This window comes from Strix aluco, chromosome 28 (assembly GCF_031877795.1).
Source record: "Strix aluco isolate bStrAlu1 chromosome 28, bStrAlu1.hap1, whole genome shotgun sequence".
Lineage (NCBI taxonomy): Eukaryota > Metazoa > Chordata > Aves > Strigiformes > Strigidae > Strix > Strix aluco.
Genome location: NC_133958.1, coordinates 714064 through 740950, shown reverse-complemented (window position 1 = coordinate 740950; position 26887 = coordinate 714064).

Sequence of the window (26887 nt, the reverse complement as noted above, 5' to 3'; positions counted from 1 at the left end):
GGAAAAATGAGGAAATTACTAAAAAAGTACAAAGCCCCCCTGAATGGAACACTGAAATCATTGATGCAATAAACAATAAAATCAAGAGCCAGAGACAGATGAGAAACAACTGAGCCAAAAAAAGCTCTGAGGGCATAACTAATTTTAAATTCCCCATTTGTCTTCTCAAGGTAATTTCCAGCTGGGCTTTAGACCTCCTGATTTCTGCCCTGCAGAGCCTCACAGCCTCTTTGTACTCACTGTGAGTGGCTAGTCCCTTCTTCCAAAGGCCGTAAACTTTCCTTTTCTCCCCGAGTTCCAGCCAAAGCTCCCTGTTCAGCCAGGAGGTCTTCTCTGCCACCGGCTTCTCTTACAGCCCCTGGGCATCGCCTGCTCCTGAGCCATTAACACTTCCTTCTTGAGGAGCACCCAGCCTTCCTGCACCCCAACACCCTTCAGGACCATCTCCCAAGGGATCCTGTCAAGCAGGTGCCCAAACAAGACAAAGTCAGCCCTTCTGAAGTCCAGGATGTCAGTTCTGCTTAGCCCTCTCCTGGCCTCTCTAAGAACAGAGAACTCTGTTATTTCATGATCGCTGTGGCCTAGTCGGCCTCCGACGGCCACATCCTCCACCAGCCCTTCTCTTCTCACAACGAGGAGATTCAGCAGGGACCTTCTCTGCTCGGTTCTCTCACCAGCTGCCTCAGGAAGTTGCTCCCACACATTCCAGGACTCTCTGGGACTGGTCCCGCTCTGCTGGGTTGTATTTCCAGCAGATATCTGGGAAGTTCAAGTCTCCCACAAATTTACAGTTTGGAGGTTTCCAAAATTTGGAAATTTCAAATTTCAGATATTTCAAATTCAAAATGTGGACATTTCAAAATCCAGCAATTTCAAATTCAAAACTCCCACATTCCAAAACCTGGGTATTTGAAATCTGGAATTTGGAAAATTCCAATCTACAGTTCTAAGGTTTCCAAATTTCAAAATCAAAAGTTTCAAACATTTCAAATTCAAGATGCAGACACTTCAAAATTTGTCATTTTCAAATTCAAAATTCCAACGTTCCCAAACCTGGGCATATGAAATTTAAAATTTGGAAAATTCAAATTTACAGTTTGGTGTTTCCAAATTTTGAAATTTGGAAATTTCAAATTCCAAACATTTTTAATTCAACATTCTGGCATTTCAAAATACAGCTCTTGCAAATTCAAACTGCCGACATTCCAAAACCCGGAGATTTCAGATTTAGAATTCAGAAAATTCAAATCTAAAGTTCAGAGATTTCCAAATTTTGAAAGTCAGAAGTTTCAGGTTTCAGAAATGTCAAATTAAAGATGAAGACATTTCAAAACTTGTCATTTTCAAATTCAAAATTCCAACATTCCATAACCCCAGACATTTCAAATTTGGAATTTGGAAAATTCAAATCTAAAGTTCTGAGGTTTCCAAACTTCAAAATTCAGAAATTTCAAATTTGTCCTGGCACCCCCACACCTCCCAGACTCCCCCAGGACCCCCAGACCCTCCAGACCCCTCCACAACCCCCCCAGAACTCCCAGACCCCCCCCTAGGACCCCTCCTGGCACCCCCAGAACACTCCCAGGATCCCTAGAGCCCCCCCAGACCCCTGCCATCACACTCAGACCTCTCCAGGAACCCCCAGCATACCATGAGGATCCCCAGATGCCCCCCAGTACCCCCTGGCACCTCCAGACACCCCCCAGAACCCCCTGGCACCTCCAGAGCCCCCCCCAGGCCCTGCCCCAGCGCACCCTGACCAGGGCGACCATGCGCTGCCCTTCCTCCTGCAGCCGCTCCTGCCGCCGCCCCTCAGCCTCCTGAGAAGGGGTGGGAGGGGGGACGGTCGCCCCCCGAAAGGCTGGGTGGTGTTGGGGGGACGTGGGGGGTGTCAAGGGGGCGGGGAACCCCCCCCAGAGCGGTGACAGACGTCACAGCCGCACCCCAAGCCCTGGTTGCGGAAGGTGCAGTGGGGGCACTGCCAGCTCTGCGGTAAAAAAGGTGTGGGGGGGTCAGGGCTTGGGGTCACCCACAAAATTTGGGGACCCCCAGGAAGGGCACCCCAGTACATCTCAGCAACACCCCCAGTGCCACCCAGTATGTCCCAGTGCCCTGCAGTACATCCCAATAATACTCCCAGTGCCCCCAGTATATCCCAGTGCCCCCCACTATGTCCCAATAACCCTCTTAGCACTCCCTAATATACCCCAGTATGGCCCAGTATCCCCAGTATGTCCCAATGACCATCTTAGCACTCCCTAATATATCCCAGTATGTCCCACTCCCCTACAATACGTCCCAGTAACACTCCCAATGCCCCCAGTATGTCCCAGTGACCCTCCTAGCACACAGCAATATATCCCAGTAGGTCCCAGTGCCCTACAATACATCCCAGTAACACTCCCAATGCCCCCAGTATGTCCCAGTGACACTCCAGCACACACCAATACATCCCAGTATGTCCTAGTACCCTACAATATGTCCCAGTAACACTCCCAATGCCCCCAGTATGTCCCAGTGACCCTCCTAGAACACACCAATATATCCCAGTATGTCCCAGTGCCCTGCACTAAGTCCTAGTAATCCCCCCAGTGCGCCCCCAGTACATCTCAGCAACCTTCCCAGTGCCCCCCAGTATGCACAAGTGACTCTCCTAGCAGTCCCCAATATATCCCAGTATGTCCCAGTGTAAGAGTCGGTCAGAAGAGCAGCATTGTCTCAACATTGTCATCAGGGACATGGACAGGGAGGTACCCAACAACAGCCTGTTTGGAGCACAGTTGCTGATCCCTGGAGTGGAATGTGGTGCAAAGGCTCCTGAATGGAAAACTGTGTGGCACAGCGAGTGCGGTATTGTTCTCCTGAGCGCTGTTCCTCTGTTCCTCTCTCCCTCCTTTCCCCCTGCTGCTTCTCACTCACTATCCCCTTCCTCATCCTCTCACTTCCTCTCTCTTCCTCTCTATTCCACCTCTCTATTCCTCCTCTCTCTTCCTCCTCTCTCTTCCTCCTCTCTCTTCCTCTCTCTTCGTCTCTCTTCCTCCTTTGTCCTCTCTTTTCCTCTCTCTTCCTCTCTGTTTCTCTCTCTTCCTCTCTCTACCCTTTCCCCCTGCTTCTTCTCGCTCCCTATACCCCTCTCTCTTCCTCTCTCATCGTCTCTTCCTCCGATCTCTTCCTCCTCTATCTTCCCCCTCTCTCTTCCTCCTCTCTCTTCTTCCTCTAACCTCCTCCTCTCTCTCCCTCTTCTCTCTTTCTTCCTCTTCTCTCTTCCTCCTCCCTCTTCCTCCTCTCTTTTCTTCCTCTCTCTTCTTCCTCTCTTTCTTCCTCTCTCTACTTCCTCTCTCTTCTTCCTCTCTCTTCATCTTCTCTCTTCATCCTCTCTCTTCTTCCTCTCTCTTCCTCTGTTTCTCTCTCTTCCTCTCTCTACCCTTTCCCCCTGCTTCTTCTCACTCCCTATCCCCCTCTCTCTTCCTCTTTCTTCCTCTCTCTTCCTTCTCTCTTCCTCTCTCTTCCTCTCTCCTCCTCTCTCTTCCTCTCTCTTCCTTTCTCTTCCTCTCTCCTTTCCCTCTGATGCTTCTCGCCCCCATCCCCCTCTCTTTTCCTCTATCTTCTTCTCTCTTCCTCTCTCTTCCTCTCTCTTCCTCTGTTTTCCTCTCTTCCTCTCTTCCTCCTCTCTCTTCCTCCTCTCTTTTCCTCCTCTCTCTTCCTCAGCTCTCTTCTTACTCTCTCTTCCTCCCCTCTCTTCCTCATCTCTCTTCCTCCTCTCTCTTCCTCCTCTGTCTTCCTCTCCCTTCCTCTCTCTTCCTCTCTCTTCTTCTCTTCCTCCTCTCTCTTCCTCCTCTCTCTTCCACCTCTCTCTTCCACCTCTCTCTTACTCCTCTCTCTTTTCCCTCTCTATTCCTCTTCTCTCTTCCTCCTCACTCTTCCTCCTCTCTCTTCTTCCTCTCTCTTCTTCCTCTCCATTCCTCTCTTCCTCTCTCTTCCTGTCTCTTCCTCTCACTCCCTCTCACTTCCTCTCTCTTCCACTCTCTTCTTCTCTCTTCCTCTATTTCCTTTCTCTTCCTCTCTCTTCGTCTATCTTCCTCTCTTCTCCCTCTTTCTCTCTCTTTTTCTCTCTGCCTCTCTCTCTCCTTTCCACCTGCTGCTTCTAGCTCCCTATCCCCTCTCTCTTTTTCTCTCTGCCTCTCTCTCTCCTTTCCACCTGCTGCTTCTAGCTCCCTATCCCCTCTCTCTTCCTCTCCCTTCCTCTCTCTTCCTCTCCCTTCTTCTCACTTCCTCTCCCTTCCTCTCCCTACCCCTCTCTTCTTCCTCTCTCTTCCTCTCTTTTTTTCTCTCTTCCTCTCCTCCAATCTCCTCCTATCTCTTCCTCCTCTCTCTTCCTCCTCTCTTTTCCTCCTCTCTCTTCCTCTGCTCTCTTCCTCCTCTCTCTTCCTCCAGTCTCTTCCTCCCCTCTCTTCCTCTCTCTTCCTCTCTCTCCCCTTTCCCCCTGCTGCGTCTCACTCCCTATACCCCTCCCTCTTCCTCACTCTCCCTCTCTATTCCTCTCTCTACCCTTTCCCCCTGATGCTTCTCGCTCCCTATCCCCCTCTCTCTTCCTCTCTCTTCCTCTCTCTTCCTCTTTCTTCCTCTCTTTTCCTCTCTCTTCCTCTCTCTTTCTCTCTCTTACTCTCTCTTCTTCTCTTCCTCCTCTCTCTTCATCCTCTCTCTTCCTCTCTCTTCCTCCTCTCTTTTCCTCCTCTCTCTTCTTCCTCTCTCTTCCTCCCCACTCTTCCTCTCTGTCCCTCTCTCTTCCCCTCTCTTCCTCTCTTGTCCTCTCACTTCCTCTCTCTTCCTCTCTCTTCCTCTCTCTTCTTCTCTCTTTTTCCCTCTGCCTGTATCTCCCCTTTCCCCCTGCTTCTTCTTGCTCCCTATCCCCCTCTCTCTTCCTCTCCCTTCTTCTCGCTTCCTCTCTCTTCCTCTGTCTTCCTCTGTCTTCCTCTCCCTTCGTCTCTTTTCCCCTCTTCCAACTCTCTCTTCCTCCTCTCTCTTCCTTCTCTCTCTTCCTCCTTACTCTTCGTCGTCTCCATCCTCTCTCTTCTTCTTCTCTCTTCCTCTCACTTCCTCTCTCTTCCTCTCACTTCCTCTCTCTTCCTCTCTTTTCCTTCTCTTCCTCTCTCTTCTTCTCTCTTTTTCCCTCTACCTGTCTTTCCCCTTTCAGCCGTATGCTTCTCACTCCCTATGCCCCTCTCTCTTCCTCTCTCTTCCTCTCTCTTCCTCTCTCTTCCTCTCTCTCTTTCTCTGTGCCTCTCTCTCCCCTTTCCACCTGCTGCTTCTCGCTCCCTATCCCCCTCTCTCTTCCTGTCTCTTCCTCTCTCTTCCCCTCTCTTCCTCCTCTCTATTCCTCCTCTCTCTTCGTCCTCTTGCTTCATCTCTCTTTTTCTCTCTTCCTCTCCTCCAATCTCCTCCTCTCTCTTCCTCCTCTCTCCTCCTCCTTTCTTTTCCTCCTCTCTCTTCCTCCTCTCTCTTCCTCCTCTCTCTTCCTCCTCTCTCTTCCTCTCTCTTCCTGTCACTCCCCTTTACCCTGCTGCTTCTCGCTCCGTATTCCCCTCTCTCTTCCTCTCTCTTCCTCTCTCTTCTTCTCTCTTCCTCTCTCATCCTCTCTCTTCCTCTGTTTTCCTCTCTCTTCCTCTCTTCCTCCTCTCTCTTCCTCTTCTCTCTTCCTCCTCTCTCTTCCTCTGTCTTCCTCTATCTTTCTCTCTCTTCTTCTCTTCCTCCTCTCTCTTCCTCCTCTCTCTTCCACCTCTCTCTTCCTCCTCTCTCTTCCTCCTCTCTCTTCTTCCTCTCTCTTCCTCTTCTCTCTTCCTCCTCTCTCTTCCTGTGTCTTCCTCTCTCTTCCTCTCTCTTCTTCTCTTCCTCCTCTCTCTTCCTCCTCTCTCTTCCACCACTCTCTTCCTCCTCTCTCTTACTCCTCTCTCTTCTTCCTCTCTCTTCCTCTTCTCTCTTCCTCCTCTCTTTTCCTCGTCTCTCTTCTTCCTGTCTCTTCTTCCTCTCTATTCCTCTCTTCCTCTCTCCTCCTCTCTCTTCCTCTCTCTCCCTCTCACTTCCTCTCTCTTCCTCTCTTTTCCTCTCTCTTCCTCTCTCTTTCTCTGTCTTACTCTCTCTTCCTCTCTTCCTCCTCTCTCTTCATCCTCTCTCTTCTTCCTCTCTCTTCTTCCACTCTCTTCCTCCTCTCTCTTCATCTCTCTCCCTCCCTGTTCCCCTCTCTTCCTCTCTCGTCCTCTCACTTCATCTCTCTTCCGCTCTCTTCCTTGTCTCTCTTCCTCCACTCTCTTCCTCCTCTCTCTTCTTGCTCTCTCTTCCTCCTCTCTCTTCTTCCTTCTCCTCCTCCTCTCTCTGCTCTACTCTCTTCCTCTTCTCTCTTCCTCTTCTCTCTTCCTCCTCTCTCTTCCTCCTGTCTCTTCCTCCGCTCTATTCATCTCTCTTCCTCTCTCGTCCGCACTTTCCCTCTCTCCTCCTCTCTGTTCCTCTCTGTTGCTCTCTCTCCCCTTTCCCCCTGCTTCTTCTCCCTCCCTATCCCCCTCTCTTTTCCTCTCTATTCCTCTCTCTTTCTCTCTCTTCCTCTCTTCCTCCTCTCTCTTCATCCTCTCTCTTCTTCCTCTCTCTTCCTCCTCTCTATTCCTCGCTCTCCCTCCCTCTTCCCCTCTCTTCCACTCTCGTCCACTCACTTCCTCTTTCTTCCTCTCTCTTCCTTGTCTCTCTTCCTCCACTCTCTTCCTCCTCTCTCTTTTCCTTTCTCCTCCTCTTCTCTCTGCTCTATTCTCTTCCTCTTCTCTCTTCCTCTTCTCTCTTCCTCCTCTCTTCCTCCTCTCTCTTCATCCTCTCTCTTCTTCCTCTCTCTTCCTCCTCTCTATTCCTCGCTCTCCCTCCCTCTTCCCCTCTCTTCCACTCTCGTCCACTCACTTCCTCTTTCTTCCTCTCTCTTCCTTGTCTCTCTTCCTCCACTCTCTTCCTCCTCTCTCTTTTCCTTTCTCCTCCTCTTCTCTCTGCTCTATTCTCTTCCTCTTCTCTCTTCCTCTTCTCTCTTCCTCCTCTCTCTTCCTCCTGTCTCTTCCTCCACTCTCTTCATCTCTCTTCCTCTCTTGTCCTCGCTTTCCCTCTCTCCTCCTCTCTGTTCCTCTCTGTTGCTCTCTCTCCCCTTTCCCCCTGCTTCTTCTCGCTCCTTATCCCCCTCTCTCTTCCTCTCTCTTCCTCTCTCTTCCTCTCTCTTCCTCCTCTCTATTCCTCCTCTCTCTTCGTCCTCTCGCTTCCTCTCTCTTTTTCTCTCTTCCTCTCCTCCAATCTCCTCCTCTCTCTTCCTCCTCTTTCTTCCTGCTTTCTTTTCCTCCTCTCTCTTCCTCCTCTCTCTTCCTCCTCTCTCTTGCTCCTGTCTCTTCCTCCCTTCTCTTCCTCTCTCTTCCTCTCACTCCCCTTTCCCCTGCTGCTTCTCGCTCCCTGTTCCCCTCTCTCCTCCTCTCTCTTCCTCTCTCTTCCTTTCTCTTCCTCTCTATCTCCGTTCCTCCGATGCTTCTCGCCCCCATCGTCCTCTTTTCATCTATCTTCTTCTCTCTTCCTCTCTCTTCCTCTCTCTTCCTCTGTTTTCCTCTCTCTTCCTCTCTTCCTCCTCTCTCTTCTTCCTCTCTCTTCCTCCCTTCTCTTCCTCCTCTCTCTTCCCCCTCTCTCTTCCTCTTTCTGCATCTCTCTTCCTCTCTGCCTCCCTCTTCTTCTCTCTTCCTCTCTCTGCCCTTTCCCCTGCTGCTTCTCGTTCCCTATCCCCCTATATCTTCCTCTCTCTTCCTCTCTCTTTCTCTCTCTTCCTCTCTCTTTCTGTCACTGCCTTTATCTTCCTCTCTCTGCCTCTGTCTTCCTCTCCTCATCCTCTCTCTTCCTCCTCTCTCTTCCTCCTCTCTCTTCCTCTCTCTTCGTCTCTCTTCCTCCTTTGTCCTCTCACTTCCTCTCTCTCCCTCTCTCTTTCTCTTTTTCTCTCTTCTAGTCAGTGCCTCTATCTTCCTCTCTCTGCCTCTCTTTACCATTCATCCTCCTCTGTCTTCCTCCGCTGTCTTCCTCCTCTCTCTTCTCCCTCTCCCTTCCTCCTCTCTCTTCCTCCTCTCTCTTCCTGCTCTCTCTTCCAATCTCTTCCTCTCTCTTCCTTTGTCCTCCTCTCTCTTCCTCATCCTTCTTCAATCCTCCTCTCTCTTCCTCTATCTTCCCCTCTCTTCTTACCTTCCTCCTCTTTCTTCTTCCTCTCCCTTCTTCCTCTTTCTTCCTCCTCTCTCTTCCTCCTTTCTCTTCCTCCTCTCTCTTCCCCCTTTCTCTTCCTCTCTCTTCCTCTCTCTCCACTTTCCCCCTGCTCCTTCTTGCTCCCTATCCCCCTGTCTCTCCCTCTCTCTTTCTCTCTCTTCCTCTCTCTTCCTTTGTCTTCCTCTATCTTCCTCTCTCTTTGTCTCTCTTCCTCTCTCTTCCTCTATCATCCTCTCTCTTTCTCTCTCTTTCTTTCTCTTTCTCTCTCTTCCTCTCTCTTCCTCTCTCTTCCTCTCTCTTCCTCTCTCTTCCTCTCTCTTTCCCTCTCTTTCTCTCTCTTCCTCTCTTCCTGTCACTGCCTCTATCTTCCTCTCTCTGCCTCTGTCTTCCCCTCTTCCTCCTCTCTCTTCCTCCTCTCTCTTCCTCCTCTCTCTTCCTTCTCTCGCTTCCTCCTCTCTCTTCCTCCTCTCTCTTCCTCCTCTCTCTTCCTCGTCTCTCTTCCTCCTTTCTCTTCCTCTCTCTTCCTCTCTCTCCCCTTTCCCCCTTCTGCTTCTCGCTCCCTATCCCCCTGTCTCTCCCGCTCTCTTTCTCTCTCTTTCTCTCTCTTCCTCTCTCTTCCTTTCACTGCCTCTATCTTCCTCTCTCTGCCTCTGTCTTCCTCTCTTCCTCCTCTCTCTTCCTCCTCTCTCTTCTACCTCTCTCTTCCTCCTCTCTCTTCTTCCCCTCTCTTCTTCCTCTCTCTTCTTCTCTCTTCCTCTCTTCATCTCTCTACCTCTCTCTTCCTCTCTCTTCCTCTACCTCCTCTCTCTGCATCTCTCTTCCTCTCTCTGCCTCTATCTTCTTCTCTCTTCCTCTCTCTCCCCTTTTCCCCTGCTGCTTCTCGATCTCAATGCCCCTCTATTCCTCTCTCTTCCTCTCTCTTCCTCTGTCTTCCTCTCTCTTCCTATCTCTTCCTCTCTCTTTCTCTTTCTTCCTCTCTCTTCCTCACTCTCCCCTTTCCCCCTGCTGCTTCTCGATCCCTATGCCCCACACACTTCATCTCTCTTCCTCTGTATGCCTCTCTCTTCCTCTCTCTTCCACTCTCTACCCTTTCCCCCTGCTGCTTCTCGATCCCTATCCCACTTTCTCTTCCTCTCCCTTCTACTAACTTCCTCTCCCTTCCTCTAACTTCCTCTCTCTTCCTCTCTCTTCCTCTCTTCCTCCTCTCTCTTCATCCTCTCTCTTCCTAATCTCTCTTTGTCCTCATTCTTCCTCTCTCTTCCTCTCTCTTCCTCTATCTTCCTCTCTCTTCCTCCTCTCTCTTCCTCCTATCTCTTCCTCTCTCTTCCTCTCTCTCGCATTTCCACCTGCTGCTTATCGCTCCCTATCCCCCTCTCTCTTCCTCTCCCTTCTTCTAACTTCCTCTCTCTTCCTCTCTCGACCTCTGCTTTCCTCTCTCTTCCTCTATATTCCACTCTCTCCCCTTTCCCCCTGCTGTTTGTCGATCCCTATGCCCCACACTCTTCCTCTCTCTTCCTCTCTTTTCCCTTTCTTCCTCTCTCTTCCTCTCTCTTCCTCTCTCTTCCTGTCTCTTCCTCAGTACTCCTCTCTCTTCCTCACCCTTCTTCAATCTTCCTCTCTCTTCCTCTCACTTCCTCTATCCTCCTCTCTCTTCTTATCTTCCTCCTCTTTCTTCCTACCCTCTCTTCCTCCTCTCTCTTCCTCCAGGCTGTTCCTTCTCTCTCTTCCTTCTCTCTCTTCCTCCTCTCTCTTCCTCTCTCTTCCTCTCTCTCGCGTTTCCCCCTGCTGCTTCTCACTCACTATCCCTCTCTCTCTTCCTCTCCCTTCTTCTAACTTCCTCTCTCTTCCTCTCTCTACCTCTGTTTTCCTCTCTCTTCATCTCTCTTCCTCTCTTCCTCTCTTCCTCGTCTTTATTCCTCCCCTCTTTTCTCTTCCTCCCTCTTCCTCTAGTCCTCTCTTTTCCTCTCTTGCTCTCTTACTCCTTTTTGTACCTCCTGTGTTTTCCTCCTCTCTCTTCCTCTTCCTCTCTCTTCCTCTGTCCTCCTCTCTCTTCCTCACCCTTCTTCAATCTTCCTCTCTCTGCCACTCTCTTCCTCTCTTCCTCCTCTCTCTTCCGCCTCTCTCTTCCTCCTCTCTTTTCTCCCTCTCTCTTCCTCCTGTCTCTTCTTCCTCTCTCTTCTCCCTCTGTCTTATTCCTCTGTCTGCTTCCTCTCTCTTCTTCCTCTATCCTCCTCTCTCTTACTTTCGCTTCCTCTCTCTTCCTCTCTCTGCCGCTGTCTTCCTCTCTTCCTCCTCTCTGTTCCTCCTCTATCTTCCTCCACTCTCTTCTCCCTCTCTCTTCCTCTCTCTTCTACCTCTCTCTTCTTCCTCTCTCTTCCTCTCTCTTTCTCTCTTCCTCTCTCTTCCTCCTCTCTCTACTTCCTCTCTCTTCCTCCACTCTCTTCCTCCTGTCTCTTCCTTCTCTCTCTTCCTTCTCTTTCTTCCTCCTCTCTCTTCCTCCTGTCTCTTCCTTCTCTCTCTTCCTTCTCTTTCTTCCTCCTCTCTCTTCCTCCCTCTTCCTCTCTCTCGCGTTTCCAACTGCTGCTTCTCGCGCCCTATCCGGCTCTCTCTTCCTCTCCCTTCTTCTAACTTCCTCGCTCTTCCTCTCTCTTCCACTGTTTTCCTCTCTCTTCCTCTATATTCCTCTCTTCCTCTCTTCCTCCGCTTTATTCCTCCCCTCTTTTCCTCCTCTCCCTTCCTCCTCTCTCTTCCTCCTCTCTCTCCCTCCTCTATGTTCCTCCTCTCTCTCCCGCCTCTCTCTTCCTCCTCTCTCTTCCGTTCTCTTCCTCTCTCTTCCTCTGTCCTCCTCTCTCTTCCTCACCCTTCTTCAATCTTCCTCTCTCTTCCTCTCACTTCCTCGATCTTCCTCTCTCTTCTTATCTTCCTCGTCTGTCTTCCTCCTCTGTCTTCCTCCTGTCTCTTCATCCTCTCTCTTCCTCCTCTCTCTTCCTCCTTTCTCTTCGTCTCTCTTCCTCTCTCTCCCGTTACCCCTGCAGCTTCTCGCTCCCTATCCCCCTGTCTCTCCCGCTCTTTCTCTATCTTCCTCTCTCTTCCTTTGTCTTGCTCTATCTGACCCTATCTTCCTCTCTCTTCCTCTCTCTTCCTCTCTCTTCCTCTCTCTTTCTCTCTCTTTCTCTCTCTTTCTCTCTCTTCCTCTCTCTTTCTTTGTCTTCCTCTCTCTTCCTCTCTCTTTCTCTCTCTTTCCCTCTCTTCCTCTCTCTTCCTCTCTCTTCCTCACTCTTCCTCTCTCTTTCTCTCTCTTCCTCACTCTTCCTCTCTCTTTGTCTCTCTTCCTCTCTCTTCCTCTCTTCCTCCTCTATGTTTCTCCTCTTTGTTCCTCCTCTCTCTTCTTCCTTTCTCTTCCTCTCTCTTCTAACTCTCTCTTCCTCTCTCTACCTCTCTTCCTCTCTCTTCCTCCTTTCTCTTCCTCCTGTCTCTTCCTCCTCTCTATTCCATTCTCTTCTTCTCTCTTCCTCTGTCCTCCTCTCTCTTCCTCACCCTTTTTCAAACTTCCTCTCTCTTCCTCTCACTTCCACTATCTTCCCCTCTCTTCTTTTCTTCCTCCTCTTTCTTCCTCCTCTCTCTTCCTCCTCTCTCATCCTCCGCTCTCTTCTCCCTTTCTCTTCCTCCACTCTCTTCTTGCTCTCTCTTCTTCCTCTCTCTTCCTCTCTCTTCCTCTCTCTTCCTCTCTCTTTCTCTCTCTTTCTCTCTCTTCCTCTCTCTTCCTCTCTCTTCCTGTCACTGCCTCTATCTTCCTCTCTCTGCCTCTGTCTTCCAGTCTTCCTCCTCTCTCTTACTCCTCTCTCTTCTCCCTCTCTCTCCCTCCTCTCTCTTCTTCCTCTCTCTTCTTCCTCTCTCTTCCTCTCTCTCCCCTTTCCCCCTGCTGCTTCTCGATCCCTATGCCCCACTCTATTCCTCTCTCTTCCTCTCTCTTCCTCTCTCTTCCTCTCTCTTCCTCTCTCTTCCTCTCTCTTCCTGTCACTGCCTCTATCTTCCTCTCTCTGCCTCTCTCTTCCTCTCTTCGTCCTCTCTCTTCCTCCTCTCTCTTCTTCCCCTCTCTTCTTCCTCTCTCTTCGTCTCTCTTCCTCTCTCTTCCCCTCTCTTCCTCTCTCTTCCTATCTTTTCCTCTCTCTTCTTCTCCCTTCCTCTCTCTGCATCTCTCTTCCCCTCTCTGCCTCTCTCTTCATCTCTCTTCCTCTCTCTCACTCTCTCTTCCTCTCTCTTCCTCTCTCTCCCCTTTCCCCCTGCTGCTTCTGAATCCCTGTGCCCCACAATCTTCCTCTCTCTTCCTCTCTCTTCCTCTCTCTTCCTCTCTATTCCTCTCTCTTCTAACTCTCTCTTCCTCTCTCTTCCTCTCTTCCGCTCTCTTAGTCGCTTCCTCCTTTTTATTCCGCCCCTGTTTTCCTGCTCTCTCTACCTCCTCTCTCTTCCTCCTCTCTTCCTCTCTTCCTCTCTCTTCCTCGCTTCCTCCTTTTTATTCCGCCCCTCTTTTCCTCCTCTCTCTTCCTCCTCTCTCTTCCATTCTCTTATTCTCTCTTCCTCTGTCCTCCTCTCTCTTCTTCACCCTTCTTCAAACTTCCTCTCTCTTCCTCTCACTTCCACGATCTTCCCCTCTCTTTTTTCTTCCTCCTCTTTCTTCCTCCTCTCTCTTCTTCCTCTCTCTTCCTCCTCTCTCATCCTCGCTCTCTTCCTCCTCTCTCTTCCTCCTCTCTCTTCTCCCTCACTCTTCCTCCTCTCTCTTCCTACTCTCTCTTCCTCCTCTCTCTTCCTCCTCTCTCTTCTCCCTCACTCTTCCTCCTCTCTCTTCTTCCTCTCTTCTCCCTCTGTCTTCCTCCCCTCTCTTCTTGCTCTCTCTTCTTCCTCTCTATTCCTCTCTCTTCCTCTCTCTTCCTCTCTCTTCCTCGCTTCCTCCTTTTAATTCCACCCCCCTTTTCCTCCTCTCTCTTCCTCCTTTCTCTTCCTCCTCTCTTCCTCTATTCCTCTCTCTTCCTCGCTTCCTCCTTTTTATTCCGCCCCTCTTTTCCTCCTCTCTCTTCCTCCTTTCTCTTTCTCCTCTCCTTCCATTCTCCTCTTCTCTCTTCCTCTGTCCTCCTCTCTCTTCCTCACTCTTCTTCAAACTTCCTCTCTCTTCCTCTCACTTCCACTATCTTCCCCTCTCTTCTTTTCTTCCTCCTCTTTCTTCCTCCTCTCTCTTCTTCCTCTCTCTGCATCTCTCTCCCCTTTCCCCCTGCTGCTTCTCGATCCCTGTGCCCCACACTCTTCCTCGCTCTTCCTCTCTCTTCCACTCTCTTCTTCCTCTCTCTTACTCTCTCTTCCTCTCTCTTCCTCTCTCTCGTGTTTCCCCCTGATGCTTCTCTCTCCCTATCCACCTATGTCTTCCTCTCCCTTCTTCTAAATTCCTCTCTCTTCCTCTCTCTACCTCTATTTTCCTCTCTCTTCCTCTCGCTTCCTCTCTTCATCTCTTCCTCCTCTATATTCCTCCCCTCTTTTCCTCCTCTCTCTTCCTCCTCTCTCTTCTTCCTCTCTCTTCCTCTCCCTTCCTCTCTCTGCATCTCTCTTCCTCTCTCTTCCCCTCTCTTCCTCTTAATTCCTCTCTCTTCCTCTCTCTTCCTCTCTGTTCCTCTCTCTTCGTGTCACTGCCTCATTCTTCCTCTCTCTGCCTCTGTTTTCCTCTCTTCCTCCTCTCTCTTCCTCCTCTCTCTTCCTCCTCACTCTTCCTCCTCTCTCTTCCTCCTTTCACTTCCTCTCTTTCTTTCTCTCCCCTTTCCCCCTCCTGCTTCTCGCTCCCTATCCACCTGTCTCTTCCTCTCTCTTTCTCTCTTTTCCTCTGTCTTCCTCTCTCTTCCTCTGTCTTCCTCTCTCTGCCTCTGTTTTCCTCTCTTCCTCCTCTCTCTTCCTCCTCACTCTTCCTCCTCTCTCTTCCTCCTTTCACTTCCTCTCTTCCTTTCTCTCCCCTTTCCCCCTCCTGCTTCTCGCTCCCTATCCACCTGTCTCTTCCTCTCTCTTTCTCTCTTTTCCTCTGTCTTCCTCTCTCTTCCTCTTTCTTCCTCTCTCTTCCCCTCTCTTCGTCTCTCTTCCTATCTTTTCCTCTCTCTTCCTCTCCCTTCCTCCCTCTGCCTCTCTCTTCCTCTCTCTGCCTCTCTCTCCCCTTTCCCCCTGCTGCTTCTCAATCCCTGTGCCCCACACTCTTCCTCTTTCTTCTTCTCTCTTCCTCTCTCTTCTAACTCTATCTTCCTCTCTCTTCCTCTCTTCCTCTCTCTTCCTCGCTTCCTCCTTTTTATTCCGCCCCTCTTTTCCTCCTCTCTCTTCCTCCTTTCTCTTCCTCCTCTCTTCCTCTCTTCCTCTCTCTTCCTCGCTTCCTCCTTTTTATTCCGCCCCTCTTTTCCTTCTCTCTCTTCCTCCTTTCTCTTCCTCCTCTCTCTTCCTCCTCTCTCTTCCATTCTCTTCTTCTCTCTTCCTCTGTCCTCCTCTCTCTTCCTCTCACTTCCACTGTCTTCCCCTCTCTTCTTTTCTTCCTCCTCTTTCTTCCTCCTCTCTCTTCTTCCTGTCTCTTCCTCCTCTCTCATCCTCACTCTCTTCCTCCTCTCTCTTCCTCCTCTCTTCCTCCTCTCTCTTCTTCCTCTCTCTTCCTCCTCTCTATTCCTCGCTCTCTTCCTCCTCTCTTCCTACTTTCTCTTCCTCCTCTATCTTCCTCCTCTATCTTCTCCCTCTCTCTTCTTCCCCTCTCTTCTTCCTCTCTCTTCCTCTCTATTCCTATCTCTTCCCCTCTCTTCCTCTCTCTTCCTATCTTTTCCTCTCTCTTCATCTCTCTTCCTCTCTCTGCATCTCTCTTCCTCTCTCTTCCTCTCTCTTCCCTTTCCCCCTGCTGCTTCTCGATCCCTGTGCCCCACACTCTTCCTCTCTTTTCCTCTCTCTTCCTCTCTCTTCCTCTCTCTTATAACTCTCTTCCTCTCTCTTCCTCTCTTCCTCTCTCTTCCTCGCTTCCTCCTTTTTATTCCGCCCCTCTTTTCCTCCTCTCTCTTCCTCCTTTCTCTTCCTCCTCTCTCTTCCTCCTCTCTCTTCCATTCTCTTCTTCTCTTCCTCTGTCCTCCTCTCTCTTCCTCACCCTTCTTCAAACTTCCTCTCTCTTCCTCTCACTTTCACTATCTTCCCCTCTCTTCTTTTCTCCCTCCTCTTTCTTCCTCCTCTCTTTTCTTCCTCTCTCTTCCTCCTCTCTCATCCTCGCTCTCTTCCTCCTCTGTCTTCCTCCTCTCTTCCTCCTCTCTCTTCCTCCTCTCTCTTCCTCCTCTCTCTTCTCCCTCACTCTTCCTCCTCTCTCTCCTTCCTCTCACTTCTTCCTCTCTCTTCCTCTCTCTTCCTATCTCTTTCTCTCTCTTCCTCTCTCTTCTTCCTCTCTCTTCCTCTCTCTTATTCTCTCTTCTTCCTCTCTCTTTCTCCTCTCTCTTCCTCCTCTTCCTTCATCCTCTCTCTTCCTCCTCTCCCTCCCTCCTCTCTCTTCTTCCTCTCTTCCTCCTCTCTCTTCATCCTCTCTCTTCCTCCGCTTTCTTCTCCCTCTCTCTACCTCCACTCACTTCTTGCTGTCTCTTCTTCCTCTCGCTTCCTCTCTCTTCCTCTCTCTTCCTCTCTCTTCCTCTCTCTTTCTCTCTCTTTCTCTCTCTTCCTCTCTCTTCCGCTCTCTTCCTGTCACTGCCTCTATCTTCCTCTCTCTGCCTCTGTCTTCCTCTCTTCTCCTCTCTCTTCCTCCTCTCTCTTCCTCCTCTCTCTTCCTCCTCTCCCTTCTCCCTCTCTCTCCCTCCTCTCTCTTCTTCCTCTCTCTTCTTCCTCTCTCACGCCTTTCCCCCTGCTGCTTCTCGATCCCTATGCCCCACTCTATTCCTCTCTCTTCCTCTCTCTTCCTCTCTTTCTCTGTCTTCCTCTGTCTCTCTCTCTCTTACTTTGTCTTCCTCTCTCTTCCTCTCTCTTCCTCTGTCTTCCTTAGTCTTCCTCTCTCTTTCTCTCTCTTTCTCTCTCTTCCTCTCTCTTCCTGTCCCTGCCTCTATCTTCCTCTCTCTGCCTCTGTCTTCCTCTCTTCCTCTTCTCTCTTCTCCCTCTCTCTTCCTCCTCTCTTCCTTCTCTCTCTTCCTCCTCTCTCTTCCTCCGCCCTCTTCCTCCTCACTCTTCCTCCTCTTTTCACCTCCTCCGTTATAATCTCTCCCCTTTCCCCCTCCTGCTTCTCGCTCCCTATCCACATGTCTCTTCCTCTCTCTTTCTCTCTCTTCCTCTGTCTTCCTCTCTCTTCCTTTGTCTTCCTCTCTCTTCCTCTCTCTTCCTCTCTCTTCCTCTCTCTGTTCCTCTCTCTTCCTCTTTCTTCCTCTCTCTTCCACTCTCTTCTAACTCTCTCTTCCTCTCTCTTCCTCTCTTCCTCTCTCTTCCTCTCTCTTCCTCCTCTCACTTCTTCCTCTCTCTTCCTCTCTCTTCCTCTCTCTTCCTCTCTTTCTCTCTCTCTTCTCTCCCTTCCTATTCCTGTCACTGCCTCTCTCTTCCTGTCACTGCCTCTATCTTCCTCTCTCTGCCTCTGTCTTCCTTTCTTCCTCCTCTCTCTTCCTCCTCTCTCTTCCTCCTATCTCTTCCTCCTCTCTCTTCTCCCTGTCTCTCCCTCCTCTCTCTTCTTCCTCTCTCTTCGTCCTCTCTCACGCCTTTCCCCCTGCTGCTTCTCGATCCCTATGCCCCACCCTATTGCTCTCTCTTCCTCTCTCTTCATCTCTTTCTCTCTCTTCCTCTTTCTTCCTCTCTCTTCCTCTCTCTTCCTCTCTCTTCCTCTCTCTTTCTCTCTTTCTCTCTCTTCCTGACTCTTCCTCTCTCTTCCTCTCTCTTCCTGTCACTGCCTCTATCTTCGTCTCTCTGCCTCTCTGTTTCTCTCTCTTCCTCTCTCCTCTTCCTCTCTCTTCCTCCTCTCTCTTCCTCCACTTTCTTCCTCCTCTCTCTTCCTCCTTTCCCTTCCTCCTCTCTCTTCTTCGTCTCTTCCTCCTCTCTCTTCCTCCTCTCGCTTCCTCCTCTCTCTTCCTCCTCTCTCTTCGTCCACACTCTTCTCCCTCTATCTTCCTCCTCTCTCTTCTTGCTCTCTCTTCTTCCTCTCTCTTCCTCTCTCTTCCTCTCTCTTCCTCTCTCTTCCTCTCTCTTCTTCCTCTCTCTTCCTCCTATCTCTTGCTCCGCTCTCTTCTCCCTCTCTCTTCCTCCTCGCTCTTCTTGCTCTCTCTTCTTGCTCTCTCTTCCTTTGTCTTCCTCTCTCTTCCTCTCTCTTCCTCTCTTTCTCTCTCTTCCTCTCTCTTCCTCTCTCTACCTCTCTCTTTCTCTCTTTCTCTCTCTTTCTCTCTCTTCCTCTCTCTACCTCTCTCTTTCTCTCTTTCTCTCTCTTTCTGTCTCTTCCTCTCTCTTCCTCTCTCTTCCTCTCTATTCCTCTCTCTTCCTGTCACTGCCTCTATCTTCCTCTCTCTACCTCTGTCTTCCTCTCTTCCTCCTCTCTCTTCCTCCTCTCTCTTCTCCCTCTCTCTTCCTCCTCTCTCTTCTTCCTCTCTCTTCTTCCCCTCCCTTCCTCTCTCTTCCTATCTTTTCCTCTCTCTTCCTCTCCCTTCCTCTCTCTGCATCTCTCTTCCTCTCTCTGCCTCTCTCTTCTTCTCTCTTCCTCTCTCTCCCCTTTTCCCCTGCTGCTTCTCGATACCTATGCCCCACTCTATTCCTCTCTCTTCCTGTCTTCCTCTCTTTCTCTCTCTTCCTCTCTCCTCTTCCACTCTCTTCCTCCTCTCTCTTCCTCCACTTTCTTCCTCCTCTCTCTTCCTCCTCTCCCTTCCTCCTCTCTCTTCTTCGTCTCTTCCTCCTCTCTCTTCCTCCTCTCGCTTCCTCCTATCTCTTCCTCCTGTCTCTTCCTCGTCTCTCTTCCTGCACACTCTTCTCCCTCTCTCTTCCTCCTCTCTCTTCTTCCTCTCTCTTCCTGCTTTCGCTTCCTCCTCTCTCTTCATTCTCTCTCTTCCTTCTCTCTCTTCCTCCGCTCTCTTCTCCCTCTCTCTTCCTCCTCTCTCTTCTTGCTCTCTCTTCTTGCTCTCTCTTCCTCTCTCTTCCTTTGTCTTCCTCTCTCTTCCTCTCTCTTTCTCTCTTTCTCTCTCTTCCTCTATATTCCTCTCTCTTTCACTCTTTCTCTCTCTTTCTCTCTCTTCCTCTCTCTTACTCTCTCTTCCTCTCTATTCCTCTCTCTTCCTGTCACTGCCTCTATCTTCCTCTCTCTACCTCTGTCTAACACTCTTCCTCCTCTCTCTTCCTCCTCTCTCTTCCTCCTCTCTCTTCTCCCTGTCTTTTCTTCCTCTCTCTTCTTCCTCTCTCTTCTTCCTCTCTCTTCTTCCTCTCTCTTCTTCCTCTCTCTTCCTCTCTCTTCCTCTCTCTTCCTGTCACTGCGTCTATCTTCCTCTCTCTGCCTCTGTCTTCCTCTCTTCCTCCTCTCTCTTCTTCCTCTCTCTTCTTGCTCTCTCTTCCTCTCTCTTCCTTTGTCTTCCTCTTTCTTCCTCTCTCTTTCTCTCTTTCTCTCTCTTCCTCTCTCTTCCTCTCTCTTTCTCCCTTTCTCTCTCTTTTTCTCTCTTCCTCTCTCTTCCTATCTCTTCCTCTCTCTTCCTGTCACTGCCTCTATCTTCCTCTCCCTGCCTCTCTCTTCCTCTCTTCCTCCTCTCTCTTCCTCCTCTCTCTTCTCCCTCTCTCTTCCTCCTCTCTCTTCTTCCTCTCTCTTCTTCCCCTCTTTTCCTCTCTCTTCCTATCTTTTCCTCTCTCTTCCTCTCCATTCCACTCTCTGCATCTCTCTTCCTCTCCCTTCCTCTCTCTTCTTCTCTCTTCCTCTCTCTCCCCTTTTCCCCTGCTGCTTCTCGATACCTATGCCCCACTCTATTCCTCTCTCTTCCTCTCTCTTCCTCTCTCTTTCTCAGTTCCTCCTCCCTCTTCCTCTCTCTTCCTCTCTCTTCTTCCTCTCTATTCCTGCTCTCGCTTCCTCCTCTCTCTTCCTTCTCTCTCTTCCTTCTCTCTCTTCCTCCGCTCTCTTCTCCCTCTCTCTTCCTCCTCTCTATTCTTGCTCTCTCTTCTTGCTCTCTCTTCCTCTCTATTCCTTTGTCTTCCTCTCTCTTCCTCTCTCTTTCTCTCTTTCTCTCTCTTTGTCTCTCTTCCTCTCTCTTCCTCTCTCTTCCTCTCTCTTCCTGTCACTGCCTCTATCTTCCACTCTCTGCCTCTGTCTTCCTCTCTTCCTCCTCTCTCTTCCTCCTCTCTCTTCTCCCTCTCTCTTCCTCCTCTCTCTTCTCCCTCTTTCTTCCTCCACAATCTTCTTCCCCTCTCTTCTTCCTCTCTCTTCTTCTCTATTCCACTCTTCTTCTCTCTTCCTCTCTTCCCCTCTCTTCCCCTCTCTTCCTCTGTCTTCCCCTCTCCTCCTCTCTCTTCCTATCTTTTCCTCTCTCTTCCTCTCCCTTACTCTCTCTGCATCTCTCTTCCTCTCTCTGCCTCTCCTTCTCTCTTCCTCTCTCTCCCCTTTCCCCCTGCTGCTTCTCGATCCCTGTGCCCCACACTCTTCCTCTCTCTTCCTCTCTCTTGCTGTCTCTTCCTCTTTCTTCCTCTCTCTTCCACTCTCTTCTAACTCTCTCTACCTCTCTCTTCCTCTCTTCCTCTCTCTTCCTCTCTCTTCCTCCTCTCTCTTCTTCCTCTCTCTTCTTCCTCTCTCTTCCTCTCTCTTCCTCTCTCTTGCTGTCTCTTCCTCTTTCTTCCTCTCTCTTCCACTCTCTTCTAACTCTCTCTACCTCTCTCTTCCTCTCTTCCTCTCTCTTCCTCTCTCTTCCTCCTCTCTCTTCTTCCTCTCTCTTCTTCCTCTCTCTTCCTCTCTCTTCTTCTCTCTTCCTCTCTCTTCCTCTCTCTTCCTCTTTATTCCTCTCTCTTCCTCTTTCTTCCTCTCTCTTCCTCTCTTTCTCTCTCTCGTCTCTCTCTTACTCTCTCTTCCTGTTACTGCCTCTCTCTTCCTGTCACTGCCTCTATCTTCCTCTCTCTGCCTCTGTCTTCCTCTCTTCCTCCTCTCTCTTGCTCCTCTCTCTTCCTCCCTCTTCCTCTCTTCCTCTCTCTTCCTCGCTACCTCCTTTTTATTCCCCCCTAATTTTCTTCCTCTCTCTTCCTCCTCTCTCTTCCTCCTCTCTCTTCCTCTTCTCTCTTCCATTCTCTTCCTCTCTCTTCCTCTCTCTTCCTGTCACTGCCTCTATCTTCCTCTCTCTGCCTCTGTCTTCCTCTGTTCCTCCTCTCTCTTCCTTCTCTCTTCCTCCTATCTCTTCCTCCGCTCTCTTCTCCCTCTCTCTTCCTCCTCTATCTTCTTCCTCTCTCTTCTTTCTCTCTCTTCCTCTCTCTTCCCCTCTCTTCCTCTCTCTTCCTATCTTTTCTTCTCTCTTCCTCTCCCTTCCTCTCTCTGCATCTCTCTTCCTCTCTCTGACTCTCCTTCTCTCTTCCTCTCTCTCCCCTTTCCCCCTCCTGCTTCTCGATACCTATGCCCCGCACTCTTCCTCTCTCTTCCTCTCTCTTCCTCTCTCTTCCCCTCTCTTCCTCTCTCTTCGTATCTTTTCCTCTCTCTTCCTCTCCCTTCCTCTCTCTGCATCTCTCTACCTCTCTCTACCTCTCTCTTATTCTCTCTTACTCTCTCTCCATTTTCCCCTGCTGCTTCTCGATCCCCATGCCCAATCTATTCCTCTCTCTTCCTCTGTCTTCCTCTCTCTTTCTCTCTCTTCCTCTCTCTTCCTCTCTTTTCCTCTCTATTCCTCTCTCTTCCTGTCACTGCCTCTATCTTCCTCTCTCTGCCTCTGTATTCCTCTCTTCCTCCTCTCTCTTCCTCCTCTCTCTTCCTCCTCTCTCTTCTTCCTCTCTCTTCTTCCTCTCTCACGCCTTTCCCCCTGCTGCTTCTCGATCCCTATGCCCCACTCTATTCCTCTCTCTTCCTCTCTCTTCCTCTCTTTCTCTGTCTTCCTCTGTCTTCCTCTCTCTTCCTTTGTCTTCCTCTCTCTTCCTCTCTCTTCCTCTCTCTTCCTTTGTCTTCCTCTCTTCCTCTCTCTTTCTCTCTCTTTCTCTCTCTTCCTCTCTCTTCCTCTCTTTCTCTCTCTTCCTCTGTCTTCCCCTCTTCCTCTCTCTTCCTGTCACTGCCTCTATCTTCCTCTCTCTGCCTCTCTCTTCCTCTCTTCCTCTTCTCTCTTCCTCCTATCTCTTCTCATTTCTCTTCCTCCTCTCTCTTCTCCCTCTCTCTTCTCCCTCTCTCTTCCTCCTCTCTCTTCCTCCTCTCTCTTCCTCCACTTTCTTCCTCCTCTCTCTTCCTCCTCTCCCTTCCTCCTCTCTCTTCTTCATCTCTTCCTCCTCTCTCTTCCACCTCTCGCTTCCTCCTCTCTCTTCCTCCTCTCTCTTCCTCCTCTCTCATCTTGCTCTCTCTTCTTCCTCTCTCTTCCTCTCTCTTCCTCTCTCTTCCTCTCTCTTCCTCTCTCTTCCTCTCTTTCTCTCTCTTCCTCTCTCTTCCTCTCTCTTCCTCTCGCTTTTTTCTCTTTCTCTCTCTTCCTGTCTCTTCCTCTCTTTTACTCTCTCTTCCTCTCACTGCCTCTATCTTCCTCTCTCTGCCTCTGTCTTCCTCACTTCCTCCTCTCTCTTTCTCCTCTCTCTTCCTCTCTCTTCCTCTCTCTCCCCTTTCCCCCTGCTGTTTCTCGCTCCCTATCCCCCTCAGCGTGTTGTCTGTTCTCTTTTCCTCTCTCTTCCTCTCTCTTCCTCTGTCTTTATCTCTCTTCCTCACTCTTCCTCTCTTCCTCCTCTCTCTTCCTCCTCTGTCTTATTCCTCTCTCATCCTCTCTCTTCCTCTCTCCTCCTCCTCTCTTCCTCTCTCTTCCTCTTTCTTCCTCTCTCATCCTCTTTCTTCCTCTCTCATCCTCTCTCTTCCTCTCTCTTCCTCTCTCTTCCTCTCTCTTTCTCTCTCTTCCTCTCTCTCCCTTTCCACATGCTGCTTTCGCTCACTATCCACCTCTCTCATCCTCTCTCTTCCTCTCTCCTCCTCCTCTCTACCTCTCTCTTCCTCTTTCTTCCTCTTTCTTCCTCTCTCTTCCTCTCTCTCCCTCTCTCTTCCTCTCTCTTCCTCTCTCTTCCTCTCTCTCTTCCTTTCTCTTCCTCCCCTCTCTTCCTCCTCTTTCTTCCTCCTCTGTCTTCCTCCTCTCCCTCCCTCCTCTCTCTTCTTCCTCTCTTCCTCCTCTCTCATCCTCCTCTCTCTTACTCACATCTCTTCCTCCTCTCTCTTCCTCTTCTCTCTTCCTCCCCTCTCTTCTCCCTCTCTCTTCCTCCTCTCTCTTCTTGCTCTCTCTTCTTCCTCTCTCTTCCTCTCTTCCTCCTCTCTCTTCCTCCTCTCTCTTCTCCCTCTCTCTTCCTCCTCTCTCTTCTTTCTCTCTCTTCTTCCTCTCTTTTCCCCTCTCTTCCTCTCTCTTCCTCGCTTCCTCCTTTTTATTCTGCCCCTCTTTTCCTCCTCTCTCTTCCTCCTCTATCTTCCTCCTCTCTCTTCCATTGTCTTCCCCTCTCTTCCTCTGTCCTCCTCTCTTCCTCACCCTTCTTCAATCTTCCTCTCTCTTCCTCTCACTTCCACTATCTTCCCCTCTCTTCTTATCTTCCTCCTCTTTCTTCCTCCTCTATCTTCCTCCTCACTCTTCCTCCTCTCTCTTCCTCCTATCTTCCTTCTCTCTCTTCCTCCTCTCTCTTCCTCCTCTCTCTTCCTCCTCACTCTTCCTCCTATCTTCCTTCTCTCTCTTCCTCCTCACTCTTCCTCCTCTCTCTTCCTCCTTTCTTTTCCTCTCTTCCTCTCTCTCCCCTTTCCCCCTCCTGCTTCTCGCTCCCTATTCCCCTCTCTCTTCCTCTTTTTTCTCTCTCTTCCTCTGTCGTCCTCTCTCTTCCTTTGTCTTCCTCTCTCTTCCTCTCTCTTCGTCTCTCTTTCTCTCTCTTCCTCTCTCTTCCTCTCTCTTCCTCTCTCTTTCTGTCACTGCCCCTATCTTCCTCTCTCTGCCTCTGTCTTCCTCTCTTCCTCCTCTCTCTTCTTCCTCTCTCTTCCTCCTCTCTCTTCTCCCTCTCTCTTCTCCCTCTCTCTTCCTCCTCTCTCTTCCTCCTCTCTCTTCTCCCTCTCTTGTAGGAGTCTGGGCCGCGCTGGGAGAAAGTTAGTGCAGACAGAAGAATGCAAGGACGAAGACAAGGCCAGCAAAATAAGGCTGGCAAAAACACACAAGATAGCAGATAAGTGAGAAACACCTGTGGTCAGCAAAAGCACACAAGTCTGAGCAAAACAGGGTATGAGATAAGGGAGTTTTGGCAAGTTTTGGGCTTTACGTGCTATTTGCAATTAACCAATGCAAATGCTTGTAGAGGCGCGTGAACAGCGCGTGTAGATGATCTGTAGCCTATTAGAAGATAGATGAGTGCGTGTACGGAACTTAGAGTATAAATGTAACCTGAAAAGGAATAGAATAATAATAAAAAAGATGGGCGACCTGATCATCACATTGGTGTTGCGTCATTTCTGTTCCCGCACAGAGAAATAAGGACCCCGGCTAATGGTGACTCCGACAAATGGTGACCCCGACGTGCCAATGTGCCAAAGTGCTGGCGTGCCGGCATGCCGATGTGACCTTCTATCAATGTGAGTGATTTACTATCGACGTGATTTACGACGTGATAGAATCGTCGCTGATTCTGATAGAATTGCCTGAACAGAAGCCACAGGAAGGTGGGGGCTGTCGTCCGGCGGTATCAGAGGTAAGCCGGGCTGCCCGAGAGAGGCAGGAGCGGATCCGTGCTAAGCCGGGAAAGTAGGGGCTTAGATACCGACAGCACGGGGCTCGCTGCATCAGCGACAGAAAAGGCTGCAGTTCGAACTTTGATGCAGCTCGCAGAGGAGACAGGGGTGGATCTCAAGGTAGGGGATTTAGCCACGCTGCTTCTCTGGTGTAGACGTAGGACATTAATCACTAATACTGATCAGTTGTATGATGAAGTTTGGAAATCTATTGGGACTGATTTGTGGGAATCGATTCAAGAAGGGAAAAAAGGAAGCGAGAAAATTAGCACCTACTTATCGAAAGGTGCGAGTGATATTGGAAGCAATGAAAGGTCGGGTTTGTGTTGCTGCTGCCGCTGCTCGCACGATTGCTGCCGCTGAGTGGAAGGAGAGTGACAAGGAGGAGAAAGAGAAGGAGGAAAAGAACTTGTTATTTGATGGTGTGCCTGCGTCCTCTAAAGTTGTGTGTCCTGTGTCAGAAAGGGAATTTTGGGCAGGTCCTAGGATTGAGATCGAACCCTGGGTGCCGCCAACAATGCCCTCTGCCCCACCTTTGCCTGGTTCACCTCCTCCTGATACTTTGTCAAATTCCATAGACCCAGTTAAAGTGCCGCTCCCTATGGATGTGGATGATGAGTCGTCTCGGGTAGTCTATCCTAAACCTCATTCTGAACACCTTGCTAGTCTGTTAAAACAACAAGAGAAAGCAACGTCTGACCTTTTGGATGAAATGCAATGGCTAGATCGTGGGTCAGCCAAACAGGCTATTCGTGAGGTGTATAGAAAGGCTCATCAAGCCATAAGGGATGGTTTGAAAGCAGTCGAAGAGAGCGTCTGTGCGCCAGAAGCTAGGGGTGCGCCTGGTGGGCAAAATAATTCTGAGAGACCCCCACAAGAGACTCAGATTACTGAGGAGCAATTGAGAGAGAAGGAAAAAAGAGCCAGAGCTTGGGTAATGCAGCTGTTAGAGGACGGAGAGATGACTCCAGAAGAGGCGGATAGTTATCTGAGAGGTAAATTTGGAAATGGGCTTACATCAAAGGAACGGCGAGCATACGCAAAATATAAACAGGTAGAGAATGGAGAAGGGGAAGTTAGTTCAACGACTCCATTAAAACGGGTTGCTGGATGGCTGCAGGGCAAAGACGAAAGAAAAGGACATGAAAACAATGCCACTTCTTCGGCATCCGGTCCTCCCGCGCCTGATCCGTCCCCCCCACAGGACCCTAATTATACTGTCGGGCAGAGATGGAGGGGGGTGATTGAACATGCAGTTATAGAAGGGCAGATGCTGCCACCTAGTGTCATGGCAATGCCAGTTGTCGTGCAAGGGAACCAGCGGGTGTGGCATCCATTTGACTGGAAGACTGTGACTCAGTTACAAAGAACAGTCATGGACTTTGGGTATGATAACAAACAAGTTATGACTGTGATACAATCCTTCTTTTGCAACCAAGATTTAGTGCCAACTGATATCAGAGCACTTTTGGAGATTATCCTTCCCCCTACGGCTTTTATGATGTTTAAAGAAACATGGCATGAAAAATGTGAGATTTCAATGGTAAACAACCTCCATCAGTTGGATGGACTTGATCCTTTAAGATTTTTTACACTTGATCAACTTATGGGGACAGGACAGTATTGTAATGGAGCAGCACAGGCAGCCTTGCACCCTCGTATAACACAACACTCTCAGGCACTGGCCTTAGAGGCACTTCAAGAGCTGCCTCAAATTGGAAAACCGAGACTGCACTTTGCATCAAGTGAAGCAAAAGCCAGATGAGCCATATATGCAATTTATTGATCGATTGAAAGAGGCACTGGATACTGCACCTAATCTTACACCTGATGCTAAAACAGCAGTGGGGAAAGATTTGGCATATCAAAATGCAAATCAAAGATGCCAACAAGTGATTGCCAGTCTCCCACGAGGTGCTACCCTGACACAGATGGTTGAGGCATGTTCACGATTGCCACCATTATTGGAAGAGCAAGAAAAGGCTACTATCCATGCAAGAGCCCTTGCTGCAGCTTTAAGACCTGTTACAAGTCAGGGAAAAGGACATCCTAGACATAAAAATGCTAGGAAAAAGGAAGGATGTTTTTTGTGTGGTAAACCTGATCATTTTAAGCGACAATGTCCTCAGGCAAAGAAAGCTACCATAACAGAGCCATTTGCCGGTACCTGTAACCGATATGATAAATTTGGGCATAAGGCCAGTGAGTGTCGATCAAAATTCAAGAAAGACGGGGAGCCCCTTGCCGGGAAACTCCTCGCAGAGCGCCTTTCCGGGGGGCACCAAGACACTCAAATTCCCCCAAGTGGCGGCTGCCTTGACGAGCTTTCAGCAGCCACCCGAGGAAGTGCAGGCCTCGATTTGGCCGTGGGAGTCGACATCACAATAGTAGATGATTCAGTGCATGTAGTTCCTTCCGCAGTTACAGGACCGTTAGGGCGTGGACTTAGTGCATTATTGATAGGACGATCCTCGGCATCGAAGCAAGGAATTATGATTATTCCTGGATTAATTGATTCTGATTATACTGGACAAATTGGGATAATGGTGAAAATTCTAAACCCTCCAGCCACATTGCATAAAGGTGACCGTATTGCTCAATTAATTCCATTTCGAGCACATGTTATTAAGAGTCAAGATCGCGAAAGAGGCGATCAAGGATTTGGGTCTACTGGACCAGTGACTGTTGCCTTTTCACAATTGATCACCAACAATAAGCCTATGAGAACAGTCACAATACTTGGGAATGATGGAGTTAAGA